This window comes from Peromyscus californicus, unplaced genomic scaffold (genome assembly GCF_007827085.1).
Source record: "Peromyscus californicus insignis strain IS unplaced genomic scaffold, ASM782708v3 Scaffold_8__1_contigs__length_139910024, whole genome shotgun sequence".
NCBI classification, from domain to species: Eukaryota; Metazoa; Chordata; class Mammalia; order Rodentia; family Cricetidae; genus Peromyscus; species Peromyscus californicus.
Window position 1 is genome coordinate 108,949,608 of NW_026294606.1, and position 21,129 is coordinate 108,970,736.

Below are 21,129 nucleotides of genomic sequence, written 5' to 3' on the forward strand. Positions count from 1 at the left end.
CCTATAACCCATTAACTCAATTGCATATTCCTGTGAACTGCACCAAACAGCTCTCATAAAAAGCCACTTGCATGTCCTCCCCAGATGCTGACACTTCATTATTTTTAAGGGAAAGCAAAAGAACATAACTAAATTCCCTGGATTCGGAAGGAAAGGGAAAATGATTAAGATGTTGAAATTGCTTGGGCTCTGTTACTGCCATTGCTGGAAGAAGAAATACATCTGTCAAGTGTAAAATTTAATAGTTCTGATTACCCAGTACCCATCTTCTGGGACATTTACCATTCACACCTAACTCTGAAACCTTTCCTAAATCAAAAGATTCCAAAGTGTGTGGGCCTAGCTTCTCTTTCATCTCAAATGCTATCACTTTTTTTCTCATCTAAAATTCACTCTGAAGGTCCTAAAGTAGAATATTTGATTTAGATTTTACCTGAAAAAACTTAAGTGCATTTCTTGGTTTTACCCTCTGCTGTGGACTTAGGGTATATAATGTTGTTGGGTGTTCAATCTCTAGACTGCACTGAAGCTTTCAGAGTGAGAGCTGTAGGCCTTTTGTCTTCTATATATTAGAGCTTGTATTTGTTTTATAAGAGGTGTCTGTGGACCATCTGATTCAACCTTATTTGGGACATTGTTTCAAAGGAAGTTTCTAGAACAGTGACCTACATCTTCTGTAACTGCGGCTAGTCTTTGAGAACATGACTTCAGGTGATTATAGTAGTCCCTAACTTAAGAAGTGGTTGATTTGATACTTTTCATTTACAGAAGAAAGCTTTCCCCTGGTATTTCATTCTTTATTTCATAGGAAATAGCTTTCTTTAGACACTGGCATATTCATAGAGTGTGTTCATCAGAACATCTCAGCTCAGTAATAATTATCTGAGAAAACAATGATTTGTAGAAGGAAGCGTTTCTGATGACAAGACATTTCAGCTTCTGGTGGGTAAGCCAGGAATGTCATAGTGGAAGGGTATGGCAGAGGAATGCTATTCATCTCCTGACAACCAGGAAGCAGAAATCCAATGAGGAAGAAGGTCACCAACGTGAGATATTTCCCTAAGAAAATGTCTCCCATTTTGCATCCCAACATCTACTATCTCACTGTAGTCCATTCAATTTTCATTCCATCAGTGAATTAATCTGTTGTCTAAGGCAGAGAGATACCTTATGATTCCATTACTTTTCTCTGACTGGATCTACTAGCATGGACCACACCTTCCACACATGAGTCTTTGATGGGTACTTCATATCCAAGCCACAGCACAAAGGTAAATATGCATTCCAATTTCACAGCACCAGTAGATATGGACTTAGATGAGGTTGTTTGACAATGTACTTCCCAGATCAACAGCATCTACATCCTCTTGGAGTAGGGTAGTGGGACACATTTTGAGTTCATTATCTGATTTGGGGAGTCATAAACACTTGGTTTCATTATTAAGTGTCAGGGAGTAGAATTATACCTCAGTGGTAGAAAATTTGCCTAGCATATGAGGAGTTTTGGGTGGAATCTCTAGCATCATGAAAAGAAAATACACCCAGATACTTGGAGATTTTTGATGTTTGGGAACCCCTGGTCTAAAGTATAATTTTAAGGCCTTCAGAGCCAGCTGCAAGCCTCCATTTATTAAGTTGTCTTCCTCATCAACGTGTGCCATAGATGAGGCATCACCTTTTTCCATACCACAATTTCTGTTAGAGAATCTCCCTGAATTTATACCCTTGTAAGAAATTTTAGAATCAATGTCACAAGCAAATACTGCCTTTAAAACAGGTAATGGCCCTACTCAGAGAAGGTAATGGCTTGTTCTACTAAAAGCAGCATCAAAATAGCATGACAAGACCTGTTGGGCCTTAAATTAGATGACAGGTTTCGAAGTTAAAGCTAATTGAGTTGAATCTTGGTTTTGACATTTACCAGCTGCGTAGCTTTTAGGAAAGTTAAAGAATATCCAGGCGCCTTATTTTTTTGTACCTGAAAAGGAATAATGATGGTACCTTTCTCTCCCATGGCAATTTTGAACATTAAACAAGACAACAAATGGAAATGCTTTTAAGGGCCCAGTAAGCAGCAAAGCCTAAAAGAATGTTTTAAGACATGTGACCGTAGATAGGCACTGCCACACTTTCACCTTGGCTTTCCTCATTCTAAGTGGGGAGTGCCTGTGGAATCTAAAAGATGATGAATTTCAACAACTAAATGGAGCAGAGTGTATCTCAGTAAGAACAGAGCCTAAGACTTTTCTAAGAAAGAGGGTTTACTGCCAACATCCCCATGGGGAAAATACACTCAGCTTACTTACAGAGGAGGTAAAGTGAATTGGTATAGATGGAATGGATGGTGCTTCGGCTCACTGACTTCAGGGATACTGCATTTATTACTCTGCTATGCAGAATAAAGAATATTCTTCTGCTATGCAGCTCAACCTCATGTGACTTTGTCTCCTGATCTCTAAACATAAGCAACAGAGGTATACAAGGTTAAAACTAACTTCTTCAGCATCTAGAGAAAAATAGGGGGAAAAAATGATGCATTTATATGAGTCGTTAATGATTTCGTAATTCTATACCTACACGTCAATTAAATTTTAGCCAAAATGAGAAAAGAAAGCTTTTTATTTTGTAGAATTTTAACTATGTTTTTTAATGTAATAATATTTTTAAACTCTTGTTCCATTTTACTTTTCTGTTGCTTTGATAAACGCTATGGCCAAAAGCCATGTGAGAAGGAAACAGTTTGAAGTCCATGGAAAGAAGACAAGACAAGCTCCAGGCAGGAACCCAGAGGCAGGAGATGAAGCAGAGATCCCAGCTCATGTTTGGCTACCTCTCTATGTATTCCAGACCTACATGCCTAAGGATGGAACCACCCATAATAGGCTGGTTCCTTCCATATTACTTAGCAATCTGGAGAATTCCCCCAGACATGCACAAAGGCCAGTCTGGTGGAGGTGATTCTTTAATCGAGAGCCCCTCTTTCTAGGTATGCACAGTTGACAGCAAAGAGTTGCTATGGTAACTATCTTTTGATTAGATACAGAACATGGAAAGCACTTAGAAAAGTCTTTAGCTAAATGACTTACTACCAGGCAGACACCCTCAAGCCATTATCGTCAGACCATCAGGGCCACCTCTTCTGATGCCTTCTTTCTGTACAATGGTTCCTGTTCTCCTTACATATGCAGTGATCATCCCTTCATTGTCCACAAATTTTTTTCCAGATGCTACAGTTCAGAATGTCCATTTTTTTCTCCAAGTTGATCTTTTCAATTTAGCTTAATCCACAAGTGCCCTCATTCCCCTCTTTATTATTGAAGAAATACTATTGCTTATCATATAATCCAAGGTTCCTTACATTCAGCATTATAGACATTTTGTTTTTGTTTTTTGAGACAGGGTTTCTTTGTGTAGTTTTGGAGCCTGTCCTGGAACTCACTCTGTAGTCCAGGCTGGCCTCGAACTCACAGAGATCCCCCTGCCTCTGCCTCCCAAGTGCTGGGATTAAAGACATACACCACCACTGCCTGGCCATTATAGACATTTTGATCAGGGGAACTCTATACCCTAAGGGACTATCCTGTATGTTGTGAGATAATTACTTGTTTCTCTGGTCTCTACCCATTTGACTCCAGTATGGCTTCCTCCATAGTTGTGACAATCAAAAGAAGCTATAGACACTGCAAAATATCTCCTAAGGAGCAAAGCTGGTTCCACTTAAGAAGAGTTGTATATTGTCCTTCTTGTTCTCTTAATTTTCTGAAAATTGCATCACAGAACTGAGTCTTAATTTGTATCCATTTATTTCTTTAATCTTTATTCGTTGATAAGACTGTTTCCTAGGTGGCTCTGGGGACTTTATTCTAGAAGCACAAAATGTTGGTACTTTCTCCTGTTGTCCTATATGCCTGCCACTTAGAGCCTTTGTAAGGAGATCTTTTGGAAGATGTTATCTTTCCAATTTTATCATTTCTTTGTCCCTCATTTGTCAGAATATTTTTGTTAGCAGAAGTGGTCTGTCAGCTAGTAATCAGTGTGGTTGGAATAGAAAAGATAAGAGTTTTTAAGCTTCAGAGCAACTCCTAAGGCACTCATGAGGAAAAATGCAGAATGCTGGGGTATCTCACTTGGATTACCCAGCACTCACTTTTCGTAGTTTACCTTTGAGTCCAAGTTTGGTTCACTATAAAGTCTACGTTTGTTCTAATACATTACACCGATAATTCCAGTTTAGGTAGAATAGATGCAAGGCACAGTGAGAGACAACTTTGCTACCTTTCATTATTCAGTGTCAGGGAAGGGGATGGGTGCAGACTATGTTGCTGACTATGGTGAATGTCATGCTGAGCCTGGTGAGTATAGAAGGAGTGTTGACTCAATGGAGAGATGGAACATGACAGGTAGACTTGACCCCATTCTTCTGATAAGGTAGTTCTTCCTTCAGAGCTGAGAAAAGTATGTTCGTATGGCAAAGATGAGGATAGTTGACTATTAGGTTTAAGATAGCCAAAGGAAATGGCCTCTGCTGTTAGCTTGTGGTATGATCTCCTTACTCCGCAGTCGTGTTCAGATATGCAGGCACTTGTTCTAATCAGCTGTTCCCACTCCTGTAATATGGAACTTACTGGTTTACCCAGGCCTTCCAGATCCCTGTTAGCACCTAGGGAGGAATGGCTTGACCTGAGCTTCACATTTGGTCAGATTTCACGTTACCACAGGCAAGAATTTAACATATTGCAAACCTGAAACCAAATCCCCAGAAAAGATATGGTTGGGCAAGGGGCTCTGTGGTTCATTCTTGGGTTAGAGAGCTCCTGACTGTAACCTATGAGTGGGACTTCAGCCAGGTGGGAAGGGGAGAGTGTGTGTAAGGTGAACCTTGACTGACATAGGGAGGGGAGACCCTGGGGCCACTTTGAAAAGAACAGGACCAGTCATCTTCAGGGACTCCTTTCAACTCAGGCATGTGATGTAGACTCTGCATGGTGTTTTCTTGAAGGCATTCTCTGCTGACATCACACATTTACAGCACGGGTTGATTTCAGGACACATCAATATGTGGTACTCTATGGTTACTTGAAGGCTTTGTTTTAGAATATAACCAGAGGAAAAGCTTTTGAGTGACATGATGTCGTTATTGTTTGTCCAAGACAGAAAAATGATCCTCATGTTTACTTTGGGTTGTTTGAAGCTTTGTTATGGACAGCTAGCAGTACTGTTTCAGAGACAGCTAAAGTAAGTGACTGTTTTAATGTACACAATTACATAGACTCGAGTGCCACATGCCACCTACTTACTCTATTTTAGTCAGCATTTGATTGCTACTGCACTGATTGACTTGTCTAGGGACTACCTTTAACTTTTTATCCCAATCTCTAAAACATATGGCTTAACTATTAAAAAAAATATTTAAATACTAAAGATATTCTACATACATAATAAACATATATGCAATGTTCTGTCATGATACTAATCAAAGAATGAATATTTGAGCAGTACTTCTTATCCTCTTTTATTTCATATGCTCGTAAAAAGGCCAGCTGGGAGACAAGCTCCCACATTTTTACCCCAGGGTACTCTTGAGGAGTGAGGGATTCGAAATTTAGATAGAAAGATAGAAGGGAGAGAAACAGATAGAAACACAGGAGAGTGTGAGGAGGGACTGGATCCTTATCCACCGGCCCCTTCTGTCTCTTCTAAAGGGCTATTTATAGGAATGCCAAGGGGTGGAGCAAAAGACCTCCTCCTAGCTCAGCCAAGTGTAGACCCTTCCAATCACCTCATAACTATGCACATGGTCAAGCAATCCTCTAATGCAGCTCTGCTGGGTAAAGCAAGCTCAGATCTCACTAGGAAACCTGTGTGGGCCTCCACACTCGCTGAATTATATTAATTCAAAACTAGAGTATAGTTACATTACTTCCCACTTTCCCTTTTCTACCTCAACACTCCCCATCCCCCTCCTTCCAACCCCTCACATGTCTGTCTTCCCCCACCGCCTTCAAATTTTCAAATTGATCAAATTGATGACTTCTTTCTTTCTTTCTTCCTTTCTTTCTTCCTTCCTTCCTTTCTTTCTTTCTTTTCTTTCTTTCTCTCTCTCTCCCTTCATTTCTTCTTTTGCCTTCCTCCCCTCCTCCTCCTTTTCTTATTCTTATTTTTCTGTGCCTATTACCATTATGAGAAAGAGATTGTAAAGTGCATTTTATTATACTTCTAGAAGTACAATAATTAAAACATCATTTCTGGGAAATATTCTTCAATGTGCACACAGATTTTAAAACCCTACCTCTTTTGACCTAGCAATTTCTCCTCTTAGCATTCGTTCTAAAAGAATGAGCAGGAGTGAGGACAGAGATTAATGTACAAAACATTTGCTACATTGTTACTTATAACAGCAAAATTTAAAAACTACATGTAGCCCAATAGTAGGGAGTAGAATGGTTCTATAGTTTGTTGTTCATCCTGAAAGGCAATTAAACAATCATTAGAAGCAGGGTTCCAAAAGATTGTTGAGTACTGGTGCATGAAAATGCCCAGGGTGCATATTCAGTCAGGTACAATAGAAGCAGAAAAATCTCAATTGTGTTAAAAAAAAAAAGTAGCAAATAAGAAACAGTGGAAAGAAATGTGTGTTTTCTCATTTATGCATTTTATTCTCTAAAATTTTGACACTGAGTATGCATTAATGGGTAATAAGAATGATATGGATAAATAAAACCTAAGAATCCTGTTGATACAAATAACACTGTGTGAGATGAGAGATGTAAACTGAGGAAAGAAAGGTTCCTAGACATTCGATCTATTAATTCTTTACAAAGACACAGAAACGAGGAGAAGAGATGGGTGAGTGTTAAGAATCCACACGTGATTTTCCAATAGACAAGGAAGATGTCTATTTCAAGACCTTCAGGAGAATAGGCTGTACGAGTGACATGAGCATAAACACACCTGGATGGCTCATGGAATGAAGTTTATTGGCTGTGGCTGGGGCATGGACTTTGCCGAGTCTAGGACTCATTCGAATCAAGGAAGGCAGAAAAGCACCAGGCTGTGAAACGTTTTATTTTCCAGCCATGCTAACGGGTTTAAGGGGAAAAATGTAATAAAAAAGACTAGAAGATTCATTATAGAATGGTGATAAGGGAACACATACTAAGACATATACTTATGCAGGCACACATTGCTTAAGTGTATGGGCAAAATACATGATAAATTTCATTGTTAAAATCAAAGGAACATCATATATAAAATATATATGCTAATACCATCCCTAAAAACATTTTGATAAGGTGCTTAGATGTAGCTGTTAGGTGGTATCATGCTTGCCCAGTGTGCTCAAGGCCACACACACACACACACACACACACACACACACACACACACACATACACACACACACACACACACACACACACACACACACACACACACACACACACACGGGAGGGAGAAGAGAAAACATCAAAGATTTTTCTGCCCAGGAAAATCCGAAGAAAATTATGTTCTAAAAGATAAGGTACTTAAAATACTATTCCCTCACGTACATGTGTTTTTTTTTTTTTCTACCTTTGAAGACTTTCTTTGGCTAAATGTTTGTGCTGGAGAGACTTCCTGACCAACTATGCATTGGTAAGTCTTCTCTTCCACCGGCAATTTGTCAGGAATCACATTTCAATCCCAAATATCATGCAGATAGAGATCTATTACTGCATCCTTTGTATCACAGCACCTGGTATGCAGTTAATTACTAATTGTTTCCTGAATGGATTATGCAACATCTCATCCTGTAAAAGGTTTTGTCAAAATTCATGAGTTGACTTTTTAATTTTTGCTATGACTCAGGCGACTGACTCCTAGTGTAAGAATCAGCACATGCGTATTAGGCAGGGATCGTGCCACTTCTCATATCCAAATTGAAGTGGATTTTGACACTGTTGTTAAGCTTGAAGACAAAAGCAGCTGGGTCATACCTTGTTTAACATCAGGCATCCAGCAGTCCTGGGCTGTGATTTATTTAGCCTCTGCTTCAAGTTCTCTACACAGCATTAGTTCTGCTTCTCACTCGTTTCATTTTCTCCTTTCTGAAATGAGGATCTGGAATCATTCTGGGCTGCTGGTTCCAGAAGCCTGTACCAGGAATCTTTATTTTCACCCTGCCTCTTGAATTTTACTATGAAGTTGATTGGCAAGCATTGCTTGATCAATATTTGATGACTTACACACCAAAATCCCTCCTAGAATATGATCCTTCACAGTGTGTGAGCTGGAGTATATGTTGGAAATTTCTGAGGAAAATTCATTATAGGAGAGAAAAGAGTTGCACTATATGTTAAAGCAAAAGGTTGTCTAGTCTATAGTGGGAGTGGCATGCCACTTAGTCTTCTTTGATGCTGTCATCTGTGGTATAGGAATTATGCCACAAGGAACACACGTATCACACATTAAGTGAAATGGAATGTGAGAGGTTTTGAGTGCAGTCAGTTCATACACATTTGTTCACTATATCTGAATTGTTTTTCTCTACATGGAAATAGCACCATGAGAATAAGAAAGTCTTGTGAATAGTCACATGTGTAGTTGTCTCTGTTTTATCGTCAGTATCAGAGAGAATTCTTTGAAGTTTCTGCATTGACAGAACATACCAATCTCCAGCAGAATGAAGAAATAATGCCATCATTGGCTTTTTAAGTTAATGAATCTCCTGGGGTAGGGTGAGAGGGTTTCTGTTTCTGACAGGCAAACAATGCATCCATATTTCTGCATCCACGTGATGTTAGCCACACAGATAGCAGGCAGATATGTCCATGGCTCACAGAGAGAAGAGTGTGGTTCATCATTAAGATGAATAGGCAAGGAAGACACTGCAGTTCCTTTTAGATGAACAGAAGAGTGTACTCTGAAATGTTTGAAAGAGCCTCTCAAATAATTGTGAAATTTGTTGTTGCTGAGTTCTGTGGATGTGAAATAACCTAGTATTTGATATAAAAGGATTTCTTCCTTTAAACATACTGTGCCGGATGCAAATCCCATTTGAGGTTCTCTTTTTACAAAATCATATAAATTTTCTTTACCTTGACTATGAGCAACGTGTTAGGATATTGTGTAGATGAAATGAAACAGTTGTTACTGTGATTTTTCCTTTTCCTTCCCAGTTGCTATTGTGTGACTGTTGCCTTTGTAGTTAGATGAGGCAATATTATTTCCATTGGTTTAGTTATTCTCCTCATGTTAAAATTTCATTTTTCTGCCACATGTACCTTACAACAAAATATTTTTCTTTTCTGGAGTTTAGGAAGGAAGCTACACACATTATAGGTTTCTGCAAGTTGTGCTCTCTGCTCGATTATCTCATTTTATCCATGTGTAATCATCTATAAAGATGCCCATATCATTTTTTCCTTGGATAAGAAAACTGACATTTAGGGAGATCAAGTGATTTTCAGGTGTTCATACGTTGGAGCGGTGGAGCCAGAACTTAGACATGCTGGTGTCTTTACGATTTTGTGACCTTTGCTTGAAGTATTTGCCAAAGGATGAAAGCCAAAAGCACCCACCCTCCTTTCTTAAAATAACTCCATGCAATGGAAAGTGTATAGAGGATTCGTGCCCAGGCAAATCTCAACTTTATTTATTGTCTGATAATGTCCTACATGGCTTTTGGGGAGTCAGACTCTCTTCGGTCTCCATTGCCCCTCAGACTAGAACTCTCTTTACAAGTGTTTATTGGATTAGAAATTTTATGTCCCCAGAATGAGCTGGATTGTGGGGGTGGTTATTCCCTCTTCTGTCTCTTTCTCTAGTCTCCATTTTCCCATACTGGGCTGTGAGGTTATGCTAACTGGAGTTGTCTCTTAGTGAGCTTATGAGGGAAGATTTTCTTCCTGGTTTGCCTGCATCCTTGGGAAACAGAAAAGAAAAAGGAAGACAGTCGTGCTTTTTAAGTGAGGGTGCAGGAACTGGAAGATCAGTTTATAAGAGACAAATCAAAGAAAATTGTCATGAATTGGTATAAATGAAACCTGGGTTTAACAAGTAGGATTTGTGCTTCTCATACTGAAATGTAATTACCATACGTTGAAAGTGTCTATCACTCATTGGCAAACTCTTGAGAGGTACAGGTGTAGTGATCTCTTTCAGTCTGGGGCCAAGTACTCACAGCTTCTGCTCCCTGATAAAGGCAGAGTACTAGAGTGTTAATGCTGCTGTTTTCAGGCCATACATCCTTTGTCAAAAACAACTGGTTCCCTGCATCAGGCCATACACACAAATCAAGATTTATTGTATTCCAGTTAGCATGCATGACAGACCACATAGAAAACTAACTTTTCTGTCTTAAAGCTGAGATGGTTTTTCAGAAAAGGTGGTCAGTTCCTTAGGGTCAATCTTTGGGAGAAGGCTGGTGGCCCTGAACTGTCTTGTGTGTTTCCTGCCTATACCGAGTGCTGCAGCCTCCTGGAAGCATCAGGCAATGCCTGTTTTATCCGAGGAGATAAATCTTCAGGGTTGGATTGCCTGTCAGAGGTAGATGCTCCTGAAACACTCTTTTGGCTGTCCTGTGAAAGCCAGTGATTCACGGATCCTTGCCAAGGGATCATCATAAATCCTGCTTAGACAGAGAAATCCCTAATGAAAGAAGGGGTCTTTGCAGTGGCCCACAGTCTTGAACAACCGCATCAAGAAGAGGACTGTTTGCAACAATGCTTGAGTGGAGGCCGAGGACTTTGATTGCATGGCCAGGGACACAGATGGTCTTATAAGTAGGGTTTGATGATGAGAGTCCCCTCACACAACAAGGCGGGTGGAAAGAGCTTTAGTGCAGGATCATGCAAGAAGCTGCTGTCACATGTGGCTTCTTATAATCCTCCCTCAGAATTTCTATGCCCCCTTTTTTTAATGAAAAAATATTGACTAATGCTCTGCCCTTCTGAGTTGTGGAAACTAAAGGTGTGCTGCCAGTCTTTTTTTTTTTTTTTTTTTTTCAGTCCTTCTGGCCAGCAGTCCATGCTGGCAATGATCACTACACAATGGGATGTGGAGACACATTAGCAGCCACAGGAGTTTTTCCTTTTAGGAAGTCAGCCAGTTCAGATCTTCCCAGATGTAATTCATCATGTGCAAGATTCAGCTATGTGCTGGAGGGAGAAGGATTTCAGGAGGAAGACAATATATGCGTGAGTGTGTGTGCTGAGGAATAATCCCTTTCCTTTGTAGTATATTTTCAGGTACATGGATTTTCATAAAAACATTAACCATTTCTTCTACTTTAGGATGGGAAATCGCTTAATGTTACCTTCCTCTGACGATTGCAGCACTTTGTACAATAATTAGAAAGTGTCAGTAAAGCTTCGCACTTCTGTGAAAGCCATTCCATTTGCCTGTCTTGACTCTCCTTTCTTTTTCTCTTACAACTGTCTTTTCTCCTTTTTCTGCTTCTGTGCTTCTTTCCCATGCAAATGCCACAATCTGAGAAAAGGCTGGGACTTGGAAGAGGCTTCCCTGGGTGTTACAGAATGCAACTCATGGGTTCCTTTTGAGGAGCTTTGGGGGAACTAATGCCGGGCTCTTACGTATGAGCTATTTCACACTAATAATTTTATAGAGTAGACATTATTGGAATCACATTCCAGGCTGGAAAAACGAAAGCAAACACTAAGTTTCAGAGAGGCTTAGTCATTTGTCAGATATTGTGCAGCAAACAAGTGATGGAACCTCGTGGTGCGCACTTCAACTCTCATTCCCCCTGAAGTTTTCCAGAAGGGCAGAGAAAGGCATTTAATCTAGGTGTGTGGATGAGGGCATGTTTCATTTCTCTCTGCAGCATCTCATTCCCTTTAGAGACTCCCTGATCTGATAATGTAAACTGATGCACAGTGCCTCCTCTGTGGCATTCCTACCTCTGATTCTGCAGCCAGGCAAAGAAAAAAAGGGAAAAAGAAAGTTACATGAACTCCCCAAAGGGCAGTCGCCAGGCATCAGTGGGTATTTGCTTTATTCGATTTGTTTGATTTAGAACAAAACAAAACAGTAAATGTTCCCACCTCTGGGTCCAAGTATTTAAGCACAGATTTAACAACAGTGGTTGTATGAATAATGAAAGAGTTTGCACCTTGTCAGGAAACAGCCCTGACATCAAAGAAGTACCAAAAGGAAGCTCCAGCGCAAACTTCCTCCCAGCACCCCAGCTTCCTGCAAGGCATGATTCTCTTAGAGTGCTCTCCCTGGACTAGGAGCTTGCTTGTTGTCTCCTGGTGAGTTACCAGCTATGTAGGACCTCTGATAGCAACCTAGACCTCCTAGGGTAGACTTGGCTTAATAAGGCCCGCAGGTGAACTGCATAAGAAAGTAACAGAAGCACTTCTCAGCAGAGGAGGGCTTACCTCACACTCAGGGCCAGGCTACTATGGGAGGAGTGAGTCATCAGGGAATACAGGCTGGGTGGTGGTGGTGCACGCCTTTAATCCCAGCACTCAGAAGGGAGGCAGAGACAGGTGGATCTCTGTGGGTTCTAGGCCAGCCTGGTCTACAGGGCTAGTTCCAGGACAGCTAGGGCTGTTACACAGAGAAATTCTGTCTCAAAAAAACAAAAGAAAGGAAGAAAGAAAGAGAAAGGAAGAAAGGGGACTATAAAGCACAGTCATCAACATAAACAATATCTGAAAACTTTACATATGTATTTAGTAGACAAGCATATACATGCTCTTAGGACATCTGTCTTTTCCCTTCTAAATCCTTATTGGAGAAGGCAAGAGAAGTTGGCAGGGCTGTAGGAAATTTCTTTTCTTGTTTTCTTTAAATCATCTTAATTTTCAGAGATTTAAACTGTACCTAGTCATACTCATTTTAAGCTGCATATCTATCCATGGCTGGGATTTCAATAACTGGTTAGTCCTAAAGGACTTAGTGTGATAATCTCAATTTTAAGGTCCAAGATTAGCTCAGCTCACTGAAGTCACACTAAAGATGGGACTGTGACCAAAGAAGGTGGGAAGCATCATGGAGCTCTACATGAGTACACCTCATCAGTCAACTCAGTCAGTTTCACAGACAGACTAAGCGGCAGAGAACAAGTTAATCTCTGTTTCCTAAATAAGGAGGTGGAGACATTTCTAAGGTTATCCAGTGAGTAATCTGTGGAGGGATTCAATCACCTGCAGCTTGCTCCAAAGCTCATTCTTACTCTTCAGTTCTTAATGATCTACAATCTACAATGGAATTATGTCAAATAAACTTAATCATATTCAAAATTCTAAAGCAAACATACTATTTTATTTCATTCCGTGTTTGAGTACTACATTGCTAAGTACCTTGTTATTCTGAATATTGCCTTCTGATATTTATAAGTTAAGATATTCTTCAAGATAATGAAAGGAGAGCAATGCTTAAAGGGAGTTCTGCTTGTAATTTTGACAGCCACGTTCCTGATAATTGAATTTGGGGGGGGGGGCAGTGTTTTCTTTAGTATGAGCAATATAGCTATTTCCAATCCTGGGTGCTGGGGCCCTACAGCTCCCATGGGCTGGAGTCCTGTGCGCCAGGTGGGCCCCACACGCTACTGCATGAGTGTTTGCTTCTCATCTGCCTCTTGTGCAACGGGCTACTGCACTGGCCTCTCTGGCTTGTGTCTGTGTGGGACTCATTAGCAGTGGGTATGTGTCTCACACAGTGGTTCATTCACAGGCCTGCCAGCAGTGCCAGGGGCTGGGACTGCCTCTTAAGCCATTCTGGGAGGCTGCTATGCAGAACAAAGCCAGGCTGAGCCCTCTCACAGCCCTATGGCCCCTCCGTTTCCACAAGTGAGATCACGGGGAAGGAAGCTTTCTTTCGGAACCATAGCTGGATCCTGACCCCCCTAGGATGACTGTAAGTGGCCAACTGCTGCTTGTGACCTTGTGATGGTAGAGGGAGTAGGCACTGGATTTCTCAGGTCTTGCCTTCCCATCTGCTAGGCAATGTGCAGGTGCCAGTCGCCCTGCCCAGCACAGGCAGTTCAGATATGGAACAGTGGCGTGTCGATCCTGGCAGAAGGGACCAGCTTTTGCAAGCTTCAGTTTGGCATTACCGTTTTATTTATGTCCTGTTTGTGTCACTGCAGCTGCCAGCTCTGCATCGTCTCACTATTTCTGTCCTTTCTCCTTGGGTCATGATTGTCATTTGATTCCGTTTGTTTTCGTTCCACCCTGGTCACTGCAGTCAGAGCTATGGCTGGGTTGGCCAGGATCATGGACCTGTGTCTTCGGAGCTTCGGAAAGTTTGTTCTGGTCTCTCCGTGAGAGAGATGGTGTGGACTGGGTGCTATTGCCAGATTGCGGAGTCTGGGACACGTGCTTGGGGCACTGTTTCCACCTTCTGTCTTTGGTTGCCTCCTCATTAAATCTTTCTGGGCCTGTGGAGTTGACTAGCAATTGGTTTCTGACCTAGTTACAGGGAGCCACTGTGTAACCCCTTGCTCATCACATCAAATGGATCTTACTGTTTTGTTCTTTGTGATTCAAAGTGGACTTTGCCATTTTAGTGTAATATTACCCCCACCCCGAGTGTGTGTGAGTGGATGTGTGTATATGTATGATGTGAATATGGAAGGATATGCCTGTCCTTACACAAGGGGAAGAGGATTGGGATTCAGCTTCTGAAAAGAAGCTGGCATTTTACATTGCTGTGTCTCTGAGCAGGACCGTTAACAGGCTCTCTGGTTTCTGAGCCCACCCTCCCTGCATTTTCCACAGAGAGTACTTTCCCTTGAGCAAGCGTTCTCACAGTTCCCCCCACCCACCCATCCCTTGATTTCAACTCTGTCAGTCTTCTGCCAAAGGGCACCAGGGAATTCCTCAAAGGATCTTTTGGATTGTGTGTTTAATGAATGAAGATTTCAGTTGGGACAGTTACAGAGGACAGCACGTGCCTCTAGTTGGTCCCTTTCTCAGCACTGCTGAGCTATGAGTGACTCACCTATCTGGCCTTTGTTCATGCTGAGCTCACCAAGCAAATGTGAGGTTGGTTTGTTCAGCATCTGGGACCCTTCGTCATCATTTTTGTCATGTATTGTGAAAACTACTCTTTCTAAACAAACTGAATAAAGCAACAACCAAATTACTCTTTCCATATTAAGTTAATCATATGTATCTAATTGCCAATCAACGTTCTCATCAGTATGAGTTCATCAGAATAGCATTTTCCCATAAGCCTGACCTAAAGCAAGAACAGGGAAAAGAAAAGTGAAGGATATTCAGCAGCAACAGGTGTTTCTAATTGTAATAACCTGCTTTTCATCTCTGTGTGACTTGAGCAGTTATCAAGAGTTCATTGTGTGTTTAGGGAGGAACCCTGTGCTTTTAGTTTTATGTTAATATAGATTATGCATCTTGAATAATATGCCAAGCAACTCTGTATGTTAGGCCATACAGAAGAAGATTCACATGCAGAAGAAGCTGAGGGGTATTTAGCTGAGTTGAGATACTGCCCTCCCTCACAAACTCTCCCAGAGCAGCACATTTTCTGAGAAAGCAGAGGCAGTGGTTTCAGTCTTGGATTGGACTCCCCAACTTCCTCCATGGATATAAGTCACCGACTAATACTCCCTATATTACTTCCTTCTCTATGGTGCTATATAGCTGTTTGCTTTTAAGTGTAGTGAGCATGGCTCAAGTTCTTCTCATGTTCTATGACTTCTGATTTAGTCTTAATATCTTGGGCAAAAATGAGTCTGTTGCCCCATAGAATAACAGAGCTTCAAGTTTTCAAGGACATTCATCTCACTCACCTACTATTTTGAAATATGAGAAAACTGAGGACCCAAGTGGTAAACTGTTTGCCTGCGGTCATAGGACATGAACTTGAATTCAGTCACCCCTGTCCAATGGTTGATTGGGTGGGTTACAATGTATTACCTAGTTTATTCTGAGACTAGATAGATCTCACGTGTTTCCTTTGGCAATGCTATCCAGGCTGCAGAAAGCACAGCTAAAATTAGGTACAATACAATCTCACTAGGGACAGGGGTCCAGTATTATCCATCAATGTGTCCCTCAACCTCAGTACAGCCTTACAATGCACCGAAGGTGGTCAGATAGATGGATGGATGTCTTGGATGAAATGATGGGCCCTACAGGAACATTCTCATGCTCTCATCATCAGTCTGGTACTTGCTGACCTCCCTTCCTGGATTCTCCAAACACCAGAGAGTATTTTAGACTCAAATTGATGCTATCAATATTTAATTTGACACTTCGATGATTCAGGCATTTAGTGTTGTAAACTGTTTTCCTGTTTCTATTTTGGAATAAATTGGCTTGTTCTTTGGCAGCTGTAGGTGGAACACTTCTCCCTGGCTGTTGGAGAAAGAGGTAGAAAGGGTTTAAGTCCTCAGCACCCTAGTCCATTTTGGCTGTGGCCAATTGAAGGTCCACCCTTCAAAAAATATGCCATGCTGCACATTGAGGTTGAGATCATGTAGCTTACAACATTATACACCAATTCCTTTGACAATAACTTTAACACTCAGGAAGAAGAAAGAAAATCTCACCACATTTTATTCATGGAAACTCATAAAATATCTTTTCCTTTTGGTATAATACTTAAGGATAACTTTAAATTAGTGTTATTTGAGTAGCGACTTTTATTTCATAGTGCACAATACCAAAGTAGCACAGTGTATTTTCCATTTTGCTTTCCAATTCATGGAATTGCCAAGGTAGGAAAGGCTTGCTATTCTATTCAGTGTGTGGTCAGCACTTTACTTATATGTTCTCTTATTAAAGCAAGGCACTTCTAATATTATGTGGATATAACAATATAGTTCTTTTTAGCCATTTGGGTGGAATAAAATGGGACTATTAAAGAGTCACTTTATTTATGAAGTACTTAACATCACATCAGTTACTTCATTCTGAGTTAGACTGCCAAAGCTTCAATGTTTTATTTTTGTAATGAAAAAAAGGTCGTTGAAACATGCATAGGAAAAAAATCTAGAAATTGTCAATATCAGGATGTTATTATTCTTTTCCCCATATTTTATAATTCAAATAATTAAGAAAGCTTTGCACACAGGAAGCTTCCGTGGTTGCTAGAAGCATTTTCCTGTTCCTAAAGGTGAATGGCATTTCAACTGGGAGTCAGAACAACACATTTGATGCAGAATTAAACTATTCAAAAATAACCTTGTCTTCAAAGTCTCTTTCCTATAAATGAGTCAGAAGATCACTAATTACATTAAATACATTTGCTTACTTCCAGGTCAAATCTGTAAAGATTAGTCTTTTAATGAGGTGGCAAGGTTTTAGGTTAAGAGTCTGAGAGAGGATATGGAAATGAGCTGGCTTCTATGGGAGGGTGGAGAAACTTTTATTAACTAAGTGTACATCATAATTTGGCATGATGGGGAGTCTTCTTAGACCACTAAAAATAGTCTCTTAGATCCAATCTTATCATTATTTTACCTTGCCTTTTCTTTAGTCATTTTGCTTTAGTAGCCTTCCTATTTTTATGTTGAAGATCTTATCTGAGACCATCTTCAGAAGGACCAAAGTCTAAGCGATCACCCAGATATGTGTGCTTTTCACACGCTCCTTATGAGAGTTCAACATGCAGAGTGGCGAGTGAGATGGCTTAACAAGTAAAGATGCTCACTTCCGAACGTGATTGTCTGTGTTCAATCCCCAGGACCCACATGAGGGGAGGAAATAACTGACTTGCAAAAGTTGTTTTCTGATTTCCACATTCACCACACATGCTGTGGCATGTGTATGCTCACTCCCCGCCGCCCACCCACATACACTAGTATAGAAAATTTTGTCATGCACAACAATTATGAATGGCTGTCCACCCAAAGACAATACAAAAACACAGCAAACAAAGGCAAGCAACATGGAGCCTGGGAACAATGTGCTGCAGATTGACATGATTGCCAATGCAAAGCGACCATGACAAAGCATGCTGAGTTAAACAAAACGAAAAGTCTAGCTGAAAGTGAAAAACAAACAAGTTTATAATAATAAAGAAAAAGATCTTAACCCAAAATGCTAGCATCTCAAAGCCATAATGGAGAGAGCTTGTATGGATTAAACAGGAAGAGAAACGGATGGGACCCCCAGCTCTCTCTGCCCCACCATTGCCTTGGGAGTAACCTCTGTGATATCTCTGGATTACCCAGACCATTCCAGGATTCATTTTGAAATCACTTGATTATATCACTGAGTTGCCATTTGACTCATAGTTCCTGAGATTTATGATGTCTCTCAAGCCTGAAGTCTGGGTCTCTGTATGTTTGATTTACAGCAAACACAGAGAGTTATACAACTTGTGTTGCAGGAGCAATAAGTAACATAGAGGACAGAGCCCTACTTTTCATAACTCCATAGGGATAAAGTGGTTTGCAAGTGGTTGGGTTTAAAAGCACATATTCAAGGACAGAAGGTCTTATTGGCTGAGAGCAGTTGCTGTGGGTAGAGGCTGTTGCCTCTCATTGGACCATAGTCACTGCCTATTAGCTGCTTGCTGAGCATGTGTGTCCTAGTGTAAATGGTTGGTTCCTAGAAAAGAAATCACAATCCACTCTGTTTCAAAAAGCTTTCAAATGCTTTCTGTGTCCTTGATCACCGTCTAATTCTTGTCTGTTGAATGCTTGAGGAAGGCTCTGTAGAAAAAGAAATCTTCTTTGATTCCCTGGTGAACTGATTGTGTCTGGCACAAAGCAGATGCTCAAGATATGCTCGTGGACAGAGTGAATGGTCCACATGGATGATGCCTTTGTGAGGGGTCTGTGCTCGTGTGTTTGTGTCCAAATAAATCCTGAGGGTGTGCTGTAAGGAAGTTGTATTGAGTCTTAAAGAACTAGGATTTCATAAAGAAGGGAAGCTTTCTATACATAGTACAAGGAATGGGAAGCACTGTGAAACAACACAGCCAACCCAGGAAATTAGTGGGTTTCTTGCGGAGTCTGGCCCAGGTCATATGGAAGGTCAGCTGAGGCTCACTTGGGAAGAGTTGCCCTGAGTCAGTGTGCACTGGGTGTCAGGAACAGGAGGCCTAGAAGAAGACTCCCTGGGTGTGAATTCCTGCTAGCTATATGCCTGGACTAAATCACCTTAGATATATCTACTTTCAAGGAGGGACAATCATTCTGACAATCTATTAAAGCATGGCACTCCACACAAAGCAGGGTGTACAAAATAGGAGACTCAAAAGAGGACGTAGGACATAAGAGACTTTGGTGTTTGGAAATTAGGAATAGTATATGTAGGCCTAGAGCTCATGTGAGCATACAGCAGCTATGTGACGATGGGCTTTGCTCTTTTGAATAATGTTCTGTATCCTTCTCATCTCCCCTCACTTGAGATCAACTTCATGTTGTGAGATGCTATAATTCTGCCTTTGAGGATGATGCTTGTTTTCAATACTACCTGAAAAAAAAAAAACAGAGTAAATAAAACAGTGACATCAGCACCTGGGATGACTGTAATCAGACAGGACATGGTTGTGTATATCTATGACCCTTTGAGCAACATAGCTCTCGAAATGACGTGACTTTTGCTGAGAACAATCTTTGCATTTAAAACCTTAGTCCAAATTATTTAATGTTGTCATTTCCTCCTTTATAACATCCTATTATATAAAACACTACCATTTTTGGTACCAGATGTGCCTTGTAAGTAGTCTTCAATTCCCTTTAGAATAAAGCAGGGCGTGTATAAATGTGCAAAATGAATTTTAAAAAAAAGGAAAGCACAGGGTGAATTCTGGGCTCCGTAATTTCCAACCTAGTTTCTTTGCTATGAAGACATAGTTTTTGGGAGTTCTTAGACTATGCTCTCTCTCCATCAGAAGGTCAGGATTGATATTGTCTCTTATATTCTTTTTCTTCCTGTCCTTGGAAGAGAACTGCCATTTTTTCTCAGTGGTCCCTTTAGACATCTCATCTGGCTTTCGATGCTAATGAGGCTAAGGTACAGAGATTCAGGATGCAAGAAGCAGAACCCATGGCCACTGAGGTAGCTGCAGACTCTGCTCCTTCTACACCTCAGTTTCTATCCCTTAAAAATAGACCAATGTTCACCAACTCTACAATCGTTCTGTTTCCTTTATTATTTACTCAATACTGTGTTTTCACTCATTCTCCTTTTCTTAAACCTTTTTGAAGATAATTATATTGCTCTCATTTATGGGAAAGTAGTAACTCTTGTAAAAATGAGGTAACCAAAAAGCTGGATATAATTAAAGAAGAGCAATATAGCTGAGTGCATTTGGAGCCCCAGGCTGCCTTCTCTCTTTGTCACCAAAGAGAAGTCTCTAGGAATCACTGCAAATAGATTCTTTCTGCAGAGATCAGAATTCAAAAAATAGTTAAGATAACTCGGTAAGTCTTGGTTAGCTGTCATTTAATGCCAGCAGTAATTGATATTCATTGAGTCTTTATTGAATAAGTCATTTCACTAGTTTATTTTTATAGAGACTTTGCAGTGAACAATTATTTGTGATAATATCAATTAATATTTAGTAAGCAATATTTTCCTAGAAACAAGAATATAATTTACAGACCTCATTTCCTTTGCCTCAGCATAGCTCTGTGAAGCTTATGCAGGAAAGTACCTCTTTGGCTGGTAAAGAAACTGCCTCAAGTCTCAGGGCTGGTGAGCCATAGAGTCCCAAATGAGAACCTTTCTGCATTTCTTCTTGGGATCTTTCTGTCACTATCACCAAAGCTTGGTCCCTTCATTGTTTCCTGCTTATTGAAAACATAACTCCCTACCACCTTGCCTCATGGTCCTTTGCATATGCCATATCCCTTATAGATCATCTTCTTTGTGATATTGGGATTGACTCGTGAACCCACATGACTCATGTTGAACATTAGAGATTCACAATTTGTAAGAACACTGATACTGCCAGTGAAAGTGGGTTACTTTTAGCCAGGAGAACTGATGGTAACTGAGTAGGAGGGATACTTACTTTTTATCACATTTACTGTGGTATCTAGTGTCAAATTAACTTGATAATTTACTGGATAAGGGAATTGGTTTAAGTGTTTTCCAAATATTAGAAATCAAATTATGAGTAGCATTTCTACTTTGTACAAATTTACATATAAATTATACATCAATCTAACATCTATATATCAAGCATCCATTTCAGACA

The 21,129-nt window shown here is 40.5% G+C and overlaps 1 protein-coding gene across 2 annotated transcripts in view; it reads left to right on the top strand.

The window, feature by feature from the left end:
• Positions 1–21,129, top strand: part of Cdh11 (cadherin 11) — a 162,654-nt gene that overhangs the window by 35,106 nt on the left and 106,419 nt on the right. Inside the window, exon 1 of one of the 2 annotated variants that reach the window (XM_052729379.1) lies at positions 13,735–13,863. The exons of the other annotated variant lie outside the window; for it this stretch is intronic. The gene's annotated coding sequence lies outside the window, so the exon portion shown is untranslated. Of the gene's footprint in view, positions 1–13,734; positions 13,864–21,129 lie in introns of those variants that run through there. 2 annotated transcript variants of the gene reach the window in all.